This window comes from Lutjanus erythropterus, chromosome 3 (assembly GCF_056507025.1).
Source record: "Lutjanus erythropterus isolate fLutEry1 chromosome 3, fLutEry1.hap2, whole genome shotgun sequence".
NCBI lineage: Eukaryota > Metazoa > Chordata > Actinopteri > Lutjaniformes > Lutjanidae > Lutjanus > Lutjanus erythropterus.
Window position 1 is genome coordinate 10,130,377 of NC_139319.1, and position 14,963 is coordinate 10,145,339.

The window sequence follows — 14,963 nt, forward strand, 5'->3', positions numbered from 1 at the left end:
TTTCAGCTGCTTTACTTTTTCTGCTTTACTTGTGCTTGATTTTTAGTTTACATTTCTGTAGGTTGCCCTCTTGTCTTTCTCATCAACTATATGGGTACTAACACCGCTCATTGCAGCCTACACAGCTCACAGTTTTATACATTCTTTATTTTTCTGACGGTGAAATGCAGTTGTATACCTGACAGAAGAAAATATTCAGCTTGCAATATGGTTAGGGGCATTGTCAAGCAGTTTTATAAGCCCTTAACCACCAGACAGATGATTGACAATACCTCCCAGAATTATTAAAGTTCGATCGTGAGAGAGGTAAAATACATGCTTGCTTCCCTCCTTTGACAAGATCACTGCACGGAGAAGATAAATAATATCCAGTATTTTGAGTACATGAGGGGCTGATTGAATCATTTGACTGGACTGGACCTCCTGTGAGCTACTAAATGCCAAGAAAAATACAAATTCAAGCAGAAGGCAGCCAAGGGACAGCAGTGAGATAACAAAAACCCAGTGAAAAATAATACTGTTATTGCATTTTGGTTTGCGTTGTGGTTTCATAGCTCTGCATGCAGAGCCCCGGCAAAGTGCACTTTACTTACATCTTTTAATTTGCTGCAGTCGTCTTTGCTGCTATCTCTGAAGTGCTTTTCATTGTTATAGTCCTATAGTTATTACTGAAATGTTGATAATAAAGAAAAAACTCTTTTATATAAAAAAAAAAGTAGATACATGTATCTGCACCCAGTTTGTCTTTTGGAGTGTATGGTAAATGTAGACAGAATACAAAAAATTGCTTCGCATTATAACTGAATGCAGCTGAATGGATCACCGTCTAGGAGGATGAGAGAACAGCAACGCTTCGACTTTGGAAAAAAAAAAAGAAGAAGAAGAAGCTGCTTCAGGCTCCAGGCAAAATCACACCACTCTGCTCCCACTCTGCATATACACTGTAGCACATTATTACTTTACGGGGGGAAAAAAAAAATTTGCATCTAATAATGTGGACATCCAGTCTGTAGGTCAGCACAATCCATTAAAGTTGTTGCCACTGTGGTGCCTTTTATAGCACCAGAGAAATCACAGTTTACCTCCACAAAGAGCACGTCCATCAGTGCCTATGTGTCGCAGTATTTAATGTGTGTAACATTATAAAGAGCAAACCAATTTGGAAAATGAGTGTATTTACCTGTCTGTCAGTGTGAGGTGGTAATCACGTCCACCTATGAAGAACATGCTTTCCTGCTTACCTTGTACATATGCAGACACAATTGATAATGCATGCTTTGCAACCTTATGCATTAACCAAACAGTGATGTTAGAGATGAGTCAGTTGACACAACTAACATCCCCATTGTGTGCTGGTTATTTCAAGCAATTACAACTATCAAATAACCAATTATATCGCTGACCATACACAAGCAATGTTAGGCTGTTAAAACATGCACAGCATAAAAGGGCCAGTGTGTGACATTTACTGGTGTTTACTGGCAGAATATGACAGAAATGGCATGCAGTATTCAAAAATATATTTTAATTAGTGTATAATGACATCCATATAAAAATCATTGTGTTTTCAGTACCTTAAAATTAGACTTTTTTTTTTATTTTTATAGCAAACAACCTGCTCTCCACAGATCTGCCATGTTGCACCCCCATGTTTTTACAGTAGCTCAGAACGAACAAACTTCACGCCAACTCTAGTTTCACAGCCAACGTGGTGTCTCTTACGTTCTTAGCTGGTGAGCAGGACGAAAAATCTGCAACTTTACCTTTGGATGACACTAATCTCTACACACTGTTTTTTAAAGTGTTTTCATGCCTGTTCACGTCAGTATTTGAAGCCCCACTCAAGTCCGCGTTAACTGATGTTTCTAGGTTAACGTTCTTTCTTAAATGAGAATGAGGGTGTGGTTAAGAGTTGGATAATCCATCAAGATGGCAGCCAGATTGGTCAGTCCAACCTGTGTTATGAGGTAGGGCTGGGTGATATGTTTTATAATTAATATGCTGATATTTTTAAGATTTGAAAACCCTAATGAGATGAAGGTCTGCTCTGAAAAATGTTGATAAGAGTTTCCCAAAGCCTAAGATGGCTTCCTCAAATGTCTTGTTTTGTGCACAATTTGAAGATACCCAGTTCACTGTCACAGAGGACTAAAGAAACCAAGAAGTATTCACATTTATTACCAAAATAGTGATTCATTTAATAATTGATTAATAATCAATTAATCATTGCACCTCTAGTCTGCTGATGGTGAGATGCACCCCACTTGGAGGGGGTGACTCTCTCTTTCACCCTCACAGGTGATGCGATCACTCAGGGTCTGCTCTTCCTCAGCCTCCTCTAGCTGTCACTCCACTGATCAGCTGTTTATGTCCTGCTGGTTAAACGCACAATATGTGATTTCTGCCGCTAGAGAGCTCTCTCACATAAAAACAAAAACAAAAGACATAGTTTGATTTTGACTTTTTAATACAGAAACATAACTTATTATAGCTTTAAGTCAATGCTGCCCACCACCTCGCCACCATGGGCGCCCACACTTAAGCCAGATTTTCTTAATATAGCATTAGCCCAAAATTACAAAACACGATTGGCCTCAGGATGCTTAACACTCCGGTTAATGTCACTACCCCACCAGAGAGAGGGAGCGGCTGAAGGGACAGTGTGCCTGCCAAAGCTTGGAGTGTGATGGATGACTTGCAGCTACTACTATAGTCATACGTCATAGTTCTGTTTTAGCCACAGCTTAAATATTTTAACATTGAGCACAAAATTCAGTTATTTGTCAAAAATGATTTGGCAAACAGTGTGGTTAATCAACCTTGTCAGGAAATGACTCAGAAAAATATGAAATATGTGTGTGTGTGTTGGGGGAAAGAGACAACAAAGATGGAAAGGAAAATGATTTAACAGCATAAAGTATGTTTTAGGAGGTGCTAGATTATTTGCATTATTTATCATACGATATTAGTAAAATTATATCAGTATTTAATTTGTCATATATCATGATTATCGTCAGTCCTAGTATATCCGCACAGACCCCAATGGAGAAATTCCCAGAGTCCAGACTGGCAGAAGTTGTTGTGACTTGTTAGCTGTGTCGCACCATCCTTTTTGATTTATTCCTCTTTGTCTGAGTATGACTTGCTCCACTGAAGGGTAATGGTCTGTTGTTTTGAGCCACCCACTGCAACACATAAAAACCTTTATCCATGCACTGGTGTTGGATTCACACTCCACAAACAAAAACGGCCTTTGGTAAAACTCAGCGTCATGAGTCGGTTTCTGTTGACACTAGCCAGGCGACTGGAGCAAAACTACTGTCAGTCACAGCTGATGTCCGACAGCTCAGTCTTTATGGTCCTGGCTAGCGGTGCGGCTACCCAGTCACAACAGCCTAAGCCTCTGTTTTATTCCTACAGTCATGCTGGCTCAAACAAGTCAGCTTTGACACTGACAACCAGTGGCGTTCATGGGGGCAGGAATGGGTTGCCCTTTTTCCTCTTGGGTGCAAATTGCCCTTTTCAACTGGCAATCAAAACTTTTCAGGCCCTGGCCTGGCCCTTTCATAGGGCATGACCTTCTCTGGCTCAGCTGAGTTAGAGTTAGGTCTTTTATTTTTATTTTGTGCCCATGTCCCTAAAACTGCCTGTGAAAAACACTGCTGACAACATGTTATTAAAGTGAAATAATCCATAGAGTCATCTGTGTGCCTATAGTGGAAAGTCATTTTGGCTGTCTGAAATGCCGATGTCAACTCGAGTCCCCTTAGTTCATCAGAGTTGGAGGGAAAGAAACGAATGTTATCTCAAAAAAAAAAAAAAAAAACTCCAGTTATTTCACCATCCTCTGGATTTGAACTCCTCTGCTACATCTGGCCTCACTGATAACAGGAAAAACATGTGTCACCTCTTTGATATATACAGCTGAAAATCAGCAAAATGTTACTGTGAGTGCAGGTAAACTGTTTCTGGTATATTTACTGTCACTATGAAGCTAGTATGAGTCATCGGGTGTGCTGTGGGTATAAGCCTGCCATTGGCTGTTTGTTTCAGACGGTGATTTCCCCCGTCACTATGGGAAACAACAACATCCGAGCTACCAACCTACACGCTAAAAATGGCAAATTAGCACCTGGGTCGGTAACAGTATAAACATAAATAAGTCAGCAGCTGTTAACTTGGTTTTTTGTGTGGATGTAGCAATTTTAATGTCAGGGTTCGCCTCCTCACTTGCAAATGTTCCACCAAAACGAGTCCCCTCCAACATTATTTTGCAGGGGCACTGTCACTGCATCCTGGACTTAGCACCACCAAAGATGAATGTAATTGGTTTTAAGAAATACAAACCAGCCTGAGCATTTTCTTTTAACCCCTATAGCAGAGTCATACTGTGTGGAGCCAGAACTTTCATCAGCACTGAGCACTGTGGAGATAAGTTTGGCTTTGGGTGACCACTATAAAGCCAAACACATCTAAATGCTTTATTACAGATATGCTAAGTGTTATGACTCTTCTATTATTTATTAGTTTTTATAATTTAACCACTTCGATTCTTCTGGGATGTCTGCATCTTTGGCCGACATAACTCTCCTTCAGAGGCTGTAGCAGGCTTTAAAGTTAGAATGAAGATGCTGTTATCAAGATTTTAGGAATCTATTGGTACCAAACATGTTAAGCTAGCCTGTTGGGAAGAGGGTTAAGTAATACTCCAAAGTTAGGCTAAAGTTTGATGAGAGAAAAACTGTCATAGCCATTTCCAAAGCTTGGCTTCTCACCCAAGAGTCTCCCCGTTTGCCCACTTTATGCTAATCCCATGCAGTTTTGGACAAAAACCATGCAGTTATTTGCATGCAGTATAAATGTGTTATTTTTTCCTATTCTATTTCAATATTTCTGCACAGTTAGGTCCCTAAACGGTCTTGGAATTGCATAATTTGAGTATGACTGGAAAGCTGAGACTCTTGTGCATTCAGTAAACCCTACTGCATTCATATATGATGGTATTAGTCCCCGTAGTGGCCATTTAATTGTAGTGAGACCATTTTTTGAAACCTGACCTAACTGTATAAAATGACCTATTGTGACCTCTGGGATAATGACACCCTCATGAAACTTCACAATCACAAACTAGAGACCTAGGCCATTCAGTGGAGGCTCTCCGAGGTATATTGACAATAAGGGGGTCTCTGAGCAATCCTCAGAACAGAAGAGCTCGCCATCCAGATTGTACAGATTGTAAAGCCCCCTCGAAGCAAATTGTGATCTGTGCTACTGGGCTATATAAATATAATTTTGCATGGCTTGACGGTCGCCAAATATCACAATGCAATACAGAAATCTCCAAATGTTAAATGTTTTTGTTACCAAATCACAGCATGAATTCTTCTATGGTGTTCCTGAAGGTCTTGGCTTCTTAATGTGGTATTTTGGAGAGATTTTTAACCACTTTTATTAATTCCAAATTGCACCAAATCTGTGTAATAAATGTGTCAATCCGAAAATTGCTGAAAAAAAAATTATGAGACATAAAAGAGTGTGAAAATAGCTGAACTTCAATTTTAATGTTCTCAGCTCTTATATTCTCTTAACTTTAAAAATTTGAGTAGGCGCCTGAAGAAAACGCAGATTTATGACTGGAAAATCTTAACACTTAGTGCTGAGCTGCATCTCAAATTAATCTTAAGGTCTCCAGCCTTCAGATGATGTATACCACTTCTATGTGGGGTATACTCTTATGCCACCTGTAGCCCCCTAAAAATGCCAAAAACAGGGTCGGAAGGGAAGGAGTGGAAGCAACAGTGGAACCTGTTAACATAAAACAGAGAGAGACCAAACTCATAAAAACAGAGCAGAGTGGGTTAATACTGAATACTGTTTTTGGATTATTAATGCAGTGATGATACTGAGTACATGAGGAGGAACCAGAGGATTATTGACTTTGTTGAAAGATACCCATCCTGACAGTTGGAAGCCTGAGTGTCTGATACTGTAAGAGATGTTCAGATTCAATATGAGACAGAGGAGATAATCAAAATCATGATGAGACGCTCTTATTAATTTGCAGATTGATCTGAGTTGCCTTGATGTATCAAACGCCAAATTAGATAAAACTTCACTGAAGCAAACTTCACACATCAAGACAGTTAATATCACTTGAAACCAGACCTTGACTTATTATTTTAGTTTTGTCCAGATGTGGATTTTAAGGTAAAGCAAGAAATTTATGGCTTAAGTTTCTCTGGGAAACATTTCTTGACAGTGTAACAGCACTTGAGTAACTGTCTGTTTATGTGTCTCTGCGTTCTGTTTATCTGTCTGTGTTGGCAGCGACTCTCACTTATTGTTGTTTGCTTGTTGGAAACGGCTGCTGGAGATGTCAATCTCTCCTCAGCAGAGCTGCTGCAGCTGTTTAGCATACATCACGGCCTGTGTTGGTGTGTCGCGCTGTCTGTCTGTGCTGCTGTGTGATGGAACAGCAGGATGTCGCTCTCAGCCAACAGGTCCCTCTGTCTCGCACACACAATGAGAGAATTACCTTCGCTGGACCTGCTGTCTGTGCACCTGTGTTTGTGTGTGTGTTTATGAGAACGTGTGTGTGCACGAATCAATCAGATCTGTCAGCAGTCATCTCTACTCAACCTCAAGCGCGCACACACACACAGTACAGCAGTGGACCCACTCAACAGACCAGGCGTCTATATTATTATGTCTTCATTTTTTCACAGCACTCCCCTTCGTACACTCCAGCTTTTTTTTCCCCACTGCATCACTCACTTTTATCCTTTTACTTTTCAGTCATCCTCCATGTCTTTTTCTTGCCCCCTTTCTTCTCGTCACCTCCTGCCAACCTCATCCCCTTTCCTTTTCTCTTGTCATCCCCCCTGCTCTCCTCCTTCTCTCACGCCCCAGTTGGGGAGTACAATGAGATGGCAATGGCAGGGCTGTGGCGTGTGTGTGTGCGTGTGTGTGTGCTTGTGTTTGTCTGTGTGATGTCACACTACAGCAGCTCTATAGTAGCTCTCTCTTTTTTAATCCCTGTGCTCACAGACCACACTGCTATTTTAAGATTCTATAAACCTTTTCAAAGAAGCTTCAAGGGGAAAGCTTGTCCATGTACTGTGTACTGAGTGTGTGTGCGTGTGTGTTTTGGGTAGAAAGAAAGAGTGTGTGCGAGGGAGTGAGTGTCTAGATATGTTTGCATGTGTGTTTATTTTTCTGTCAGACCAGCTGATAACTCAACTCTTAGCAGTTATGTGGTTCAGGGATGCCACAGTGAGGAAAATTCCACCAGTTAGAAAAGTACTGATGACGCCGGTGTCATAGATTACACCAGACATTTTTCAAGAAAGGATATGACAGTGATGCACAATATCTGTAATGCTTATTTTGAGCTTACTTTGATATTTAAAATTATAACTTTAAATCATCCCTTACCTTGAACAAAACAAATTCTTAGAAGGTTGGTTAATTTATTAAGTTTTGAGTTGCCAGTTCCATCAAACCCCATACCGACCCCAGCAACTGTAGCTGACATCCACGTATCAGCTGTAAATTAATGCTAATGTTGGATACATGCAGGTTGTAATGTTAGCTCCTTGTCAACGCTAGCTTGATTGAGCAAAGTTAGCCTTAGTTTTGACAAATTAGCTGGCTGACATCTCCATGATAACGTACTGAACAGCAGAATAAAAGTCAACAGTCTGTTGCCTGTAGGGCTGCAACTAATAATTACAGATTATTGATTAATCTGTCGATCATTTTCTCAACTAATAAATTAGTTGTTTGGTCTATAAAATGTCAAAACATGGTGAAAATTGTCAATCTGTGAGTGCCCCAGTAGCACAGTTAGTAGAGCGTCCTCAGTCCTCAGCAGCACCAACATCAGCAACATGATAACCAACTAAATTACGACAAAAACAACATAAAACATGGCAAAACTTACAGCTTTCGTGTTCGGAGTCAGGTCGCAGACAGCTGATATCAGTCTGTCATTGATCAGCTTTGATAAAGCCGTCTGGCAAACTAAAATCCACACATTGTCAACAAAAAACTGTATCCAGTCAGCTCAGATTTGTGCTGTACTTTGACACGATGTCAATTAGTTTGGAGCTGAGTAGATGTTCAGTAAATAACCTGTCACTCAAATACACCAGGAGTGAAAGTGTCTCACCCCCTGACAATATTAAATTGAGAAGCTTTTCTCCTTATTAAAGTAACACCAGTGATTTTCTGACCACTGAGAGTTTGGTTGGACAAGAGCACATTGTGATTAGCCTACAGCGCTAACGTTTGAAATCTGACTCCTGTTACTGTGTGGTGTGAGTCTGCTATTGTTGCCATATGGAGCACTCTCAGTTTGTAATTGTAGCATCCGTCGTCCTAAGTATAGATAACGTGGTTTGACGGTGGGTAAATAATGTAAACTGTGGAGATAAGGTAACACCTACTACCACAGCAAGCCTAATATGGCTTTTGTCACATAGAAATATGAGTCACACAGACATAAACTTATAACCTATTGTGATACAGAAGTTGTATAGCTGGAAAACAACAATCTGACTGCTCTGGTTTGAATTCAAATCTGTTGTTTATATCTTTTATCTGCACAGTTCCCTTTCTGCTGGGTCACATGAATGTTAGAATCTCAAGGCAAGAGTCAAGTTGAATATTTAGAAGCACAGCTGATGTCATGTTTAAAAAAAACAGGCAGGATCTCCAGACAATAAACAGACAATAATCCTGGCAGTAAACCTGCCTCAAAGTATATTGCATGCTCATTATTGCCACTGCAATATAATATCTCTCTCCAGTCCTGAACTGTCTGATCTCTTGTCTTTCATCATATGTTAATCTGTTTCTGGCATCACAGAGGAGCCTTTCTGTCTCTTCAGTAGCTCTTGGTCTACCATTTCTGAGTCGATTGCCCCTTTTTAACTTGAAAAACATGAACGGAGAGGCCGTGCCCGGCTCAGTGCCTCCACCTGAACTCCTAGGAGGGAAAGGTGTGAAAAAGGAGAAATTTTCACCTATTTAATGGGCTGCTGAAAAACGTCTGGAGACGGGCAAGGTCATGACAGAAATAAACTTCCGTGACCTCACGTCCAGACCAGTAAAAACCCAAGGGCTCCAACAGGTCCTCTGGCCTCAAATTAGACTGTTGGATGATCCGCTGTCTCTCTGTTAACTGCTTGGTTAACGTGAGGGATGATGGCAAATGAATTATTCTTAAAGCAGCAATCCACAGCAGAATGGACTCAGCGCTGACATATTATCACCTAATAAAGTTGTTATAGCAAACATGTAAGCAAACATTTGCCTATTTACACATCCAGCAGACACAGAACAACATTAGCATACATTTGGATTCATGTTTGTGGCAACCCGACAGATATAAGTCCAATATTTACTCTCCTCTCAGCTCTGTTTTGATCTCTCCTACCAACTCCTGAGGGAAACATCTGGCTCTTTAGCTCGCTAGATCATCTACTATGCAGGTGCTTTGTCTCTCTGAGGTTTATTGTTGGCCAATATACGCCACATAGAAGTGGTATACATCATCTGGAAACTGGGAACCTGATGATTAATTTAAGATGCAGCTCAGCACTTGTGTGTCCTGTTTTCTAATCATAAATCTGTAATAAACATTGTGTTCTGGTTTGGCACATTATTCAAATTTCTGAAGATTTCAGTGTGTAAGACATCAGAACTTTATGATTTAAGTATATTATGGCCAGTCCCATGCTCTGTTATGTCTTATAAGTTGTTGCTAGGGTTTGAGCAATGTCTACAGAACTGAAACATTGCAATGGCCAATAGAGTTGGGCGTTAAAAACGATCATCGGCCTATCCATCGGAAATTGGCAATATCTTCATTCCCACTCCGACCTCCTCCGTTCTCTCTAGTCCCAGCTGGGAGATGTGCGCATGCAGCGAATTCACTATGTTACACATGTTGTGTGCATTCACTACGTCCAATAGACAAAATAAACTCACAAAATGTCTAGAAATTACATATTCTCACACTTATTTTCCATTTTAAATGGAGAAATACTGCTGTTCACCTTCTAAATTCAAGTTTCTCTCTTTTAGCAGATTAAGATGACCTTAATTGGCTTGTTAACTTTAAAAAACATGAAACAAAAACATTCAAACTTGACAGAAAAACATGTAAAACTCACCAAAACTGTCTTTGTTAGTCTGTCCACTCTTCCAACAATCATCAATCATGGTTTGGTCAAAATAAATCCTTAATTCACCGTGTGAAAAGAGTGTAAAGAGTCTGACTCTGCAGGCTGTTTTCCTCTGACTTCTCATTCAGCTCAGCCACAGTGAAAAGCAGAGGCTGTCACTCTGCAGACTATTACAATAGCAAAATAAAACAAATATCACCCTAAAAATCGGCCAATATGGATTCCGCCCATCATCCATAGCCAATATATTTGTCCAATCGCCCAAACCTAATGGACAATGATGTCATTGCTGAATTGAACTTGGTTATGTTTAATAAGAAAATAATAAACAGGACATGGATAGGTAATGCAATGAACAGCAGCAGCTTCTTTTTATTTTCTTTCTAACATGTCAAAAATAGAACTAAGGCAACAACTATATGGCAACTCTGAGGGGACACACTAATTAAATAGAGAACAGTTTTAAATCATGATGGTAGAGGGCTCAGTGGTTAATGATGGTCCATCAGCCCAATTCCAGCTGTTGCAGCAACTTCTAGGTTGATACCTTTTATTACGCAGATTTAGTGCACAATTCAACCATTTCTGTCCAGATGAGACTTGGATAAAAAGGATCAAAAATCCCTCCAAAATACCACATTGAGACACCAAGACCTTGAGGGACACTACAGAAAACGAACATGCTGTGATTTGGTATCAAAAACTTTTGACATTTGCAGATATCTGTAAGAACTGCATTTATCGACGATTGAATGGCGGGCACATCTGTTCTGCAGATTGCCTGGAGACCCGTTTACTGTCAATAGACCTAGGAAAGCCATTTATCTTCTGAATGCCGGGGGTCTGTAGTTTGTGGTTCATGAGGCTGTGACCATCCCAGAGGTCATAATAGGCCATTTCGTACACTAAGGTCAATTTTCAAAAAATAGTCTCACTACAATGAAATGGCTACTAAGGGGAGTAACATCATCATATCTGAATACAACTTTGCTTACTGAATCCCCAAGAGTCTCAGCTTTCCAGTCAGACCCAGTTTATGTAATTCTAATACTGTTTAGGGAGTCCAGCATGCAGAAATATTCAAATAAACAAGGCGAGGTTCATATGATACCAGTATCTTCACTCTAGCTTTAAAACTGAACCTGCTACAGCATCTGAAAGATGATAATGTTGACTGTGGATGTGGGCGTCTGTGTGGAATTAAAGAAGTTAATCTATAATGTTGTCATTATTATTTGTAAGCTGATCACAAAGTATGTTTTTGTATGTTTTAAATTAATTTACCAGACACCACAATGTAAAAATGTACTTTTACTCTCTACATACACACACAATTTGGAGTTCAGTGTCTTGTTTAATGGAGAAATATGTAATATATTTACCATAATAAATCATAAAATGGCCACAGTATGACATTAGAGATCAATAAAAAATGTTGAGTTGAAATACTGGCTTCTCTGAACCAAAGCTACAGCCGTGATGTCCTCCTTTGAAATTTCTATTCCGAGCCTGAATAACTGTTTTTATTTGCCCGTTTGACGTTAATTAGAGTTCAAATTAATGCTGAATGTTCACAGAATTAGTAAGTGTCTGTTTATGAGTCGTACAAATTCATTAATAATTTTGCAGAAGATGTAGATGTTTAGAACGATTAAACTGAGCAAAATGTTAATGGGGTTTGGCAGCCAATGAGACGGGCAGCCACTGAACTCAAAGTCTGGAGTGTGTATTTTCAGAGCAGTAGGTTTTTGTTTTCAGGATAACAGCTTTAACTTTACATTGACAGACAACTGACTGTTATAAACAGCTGATCAACTTGTAGTTTGAGAACTCATCATTGCTTGTTATTGTCAGTTCATGATGCTGTACAAGTCTTTTGCTTCTGCAGTGTTCCTGCAGCTGGCCTATGTGGCAAACTTGCTTCAGCCACAGATCATATATTAAATAGGATTTCAACATGTCTAATAAACCGTCTGTGGCTCAAACTTGTTATTTGGACTGCTGTACTCATTTTTGCATGTGTAATTGCCACATATTGCTCTTTTAAAGATGCTTCAACCTGTGAATAAAAGGAACAAAGGATTGAAGCAACTAGAGCTGCAATGATTAATCAGGTAATCAAAAACAAATCGATTTTTAAATTAATTATTATAATATTTACTGGTTTCTTTACTCCTTTATGACAGTAAACTGAATATCTTTGGGTTGTGGGCAAAACAAGACATTTAAAGACACCATCTTGGTCTTTGGGAAAAACTAATCAACATTTTTCTTCATTTCACCATTTTCTGGCATTTTTTTGCACTACACAAGTAATGGATTAAACGAGTAAATAATCGACAGATTAATCAACAGTGAAAATAATTGTTAGTTGCAGCCCTCGAAACAACCCAATGATCGGTGGCTCTACCACCTTAAAGTCGTTAAGTAGATCTATCTTCAAATCATGGAAGACTTGATTAAATGTATTTCTTTCTACCCTTGCTGCTTTCTGACTGAACATAAACACAGGCTGTTTAAATCTGTTTAAACAAATGACCAGTGCTGTTGTTTCATGGAGCGGACAGTCTCGTGAGGCCTGTTCCACACTAATAAATGTGTCGTGCCCTCCTTCCTCTCACACTGGCACCAGTATGTACCCTACAAGTGTCCGCTGCATTTTTATTTCAATGGAAAATTCTGCCATCCTGATCTTGCTTTGAGCTCTTTCTTCTTTAATAGAGACCGTTTCCTACATGAAATCTACAACCTGCCTCTTGACGTTATCCCTACAAGCCTCCTCAAGGGGTTTCTTGATATTGTCGGCTCAAGTGTCGGCTCCACTGTAAATAGCTCTGTAGCCACTGGGGCTGTTGCGTCCTGTCTCATGCATGCAATGGCCCTGCCTCTTGTGAAAATAATACAATTTGCAGCACCCATTTCCACTCCCATACTGCTGTTTTTGTATGGTAGTCTCAACTGTTCTGTTTGAATCACAACAACGTACTGTATATATGGAAATCTGTCTGGTTTCAGGAGTTGGCTCATCTTCTTTTCCCGACTTTTGGTTGTGACTGTGCTGTTCTTTTCCTCGTAGACTTCAGGGCTGCCTTCGATATGGTAAATCATGCCATTATAATTGACTGTCTTGAGCACGGGGCCGGTGTAAACAGCATTGCCCTGGCTTAAAATATGTCACAGCTAAGCAACACAACCACTGAGACAATTTTTCATCTGCATTGTCTGCGCTCTCTCATGGGGTCCCTCAGGGTTCAATTCCAAATAAATATCTCTTCTGCATGAGTTTGCTGCACCACTGAGTCATATTATTGAGATGTATTGTACATTTCCTTTTGCTGTTGTGTAGACAAAACATAGTGGTTTGTCCAGCAAAAGTCCATTGATCTGTCCAATTAAAAAACTGTTTATGTGACAATATGTAAATGTTTTTTTCCAGGAGATTAAGAGCAAACTTCAAGGTTTTTTAACCCCCGTGGTCTACCTTAGATCCAAAAATAACTTGACCATGTAGCCAGCTGTGCTAAACTATAAAAATATTACTAATCCAGGCCTTAAAGCTGAAATCTGTAACTTTCCACATGCATCAAGAGGAGAGAATTGAAATGATGTTTGAACCAGAACAAAGACTGTTGAATCGTTAAGGAAGACTCTGTGGAAGGCTTTTATTTGATCAGCCATTGTAAAACCTGGAAAACACACCAGTTCTCCACACTCAATTTAACAGCAGAGTTAGTTACAGCAAGTTAATTAAAGTCAAACTTAAGTAATCCCAGTGGGGAAATTTGTCCTCTGCTTTTGACCCATCCTGACTGTTCAGGAGGAGCGGGCAGTCACTGTGCAGCACCGACTCCAAACGAAAAGAGGTTAAAACGCTGTGAGGTGACGGTGCTAACAACTGATTCACTGTGCTGTCTATGGTAAATACAAACAGACTACAAGTACATCTGTTATGACACACATATAAATACCCTGTTTTGAATAATATTTCGAGTCTGTTATGGGTCTTACACAAATAAGTTGAAAAATTAACCAACCTTGCTCCTGTCTGATCCTGTTCCCTCTTTGAAAAATCTAGGATCTGTGAATATGCAAATATTTTTTCTTTCAAAGGTTTAACTGCTGGACATAAGATGTCTCCTACTTCACTGAAAAATCTGTTTGACTATACAGTATGTACACTGGAGGTTTCAAGTTTCCTCACATCACCCTTTTGTAAGTTGCATACTGGACCAAAAGTAGTTGTGAGGCCACAAAATCATGTTCATGTAAGCACTGAAGGCTCCATATTACACTGCTATTGTTGTTTTCTGACCAAGACAGGTGTTATTTTCATGCTTATTTTGTGTTAGTAGCTGTGCACCCATGGGCATGCTGGTCCTAAAATGACTTGTGGGGCAGGCGCATTGTTGGTGCATTACTATCTTGAGGCAGCAGAAAACCAATTGCACCATTGACCAACAAAAGCCTGGTCTAAAGTCAGTGTTGCAGTATTTTCCTGCTCTTTAAAGGGCACATTATTCAGATGGTAAGATGCACTTCTGTAGGCCAATTCACAACACGAGGGCAATGCAATTATTTAGCAGGTCATAAAAATTAACATTTTGATTAATAGTGGATTGGTTGCAGGTCGGTGAAATACGGTGAAGCGTCTCCCCATTAAGAGAGACGCTGTAAGCATTTACACACGAGACACAGCAGCTGTAACTTCATTGATTGTTTAAATCTCATGCTGACAGGATCAGTCAGGATCTAATGTTGATTTATGTCCTGTGT

The 14,963-nt window shown here is 39.8% G+C and overlaps 1 protein-coding gene across 1 annotated transcript in view; it reads left to right on the forward strand.

Moving 5' to 3' along the window:
• The window catches only part of grin2ab (glutamate receptor, ionotropic, N-methyl D-aspartate 2A, b), a 170,196-nt gene that overhangs the window by 52,610 nt on the left and 102,623 nt on the right, over positions 1-14,963 (forward strand). The window lies entirely within an intron of this gene.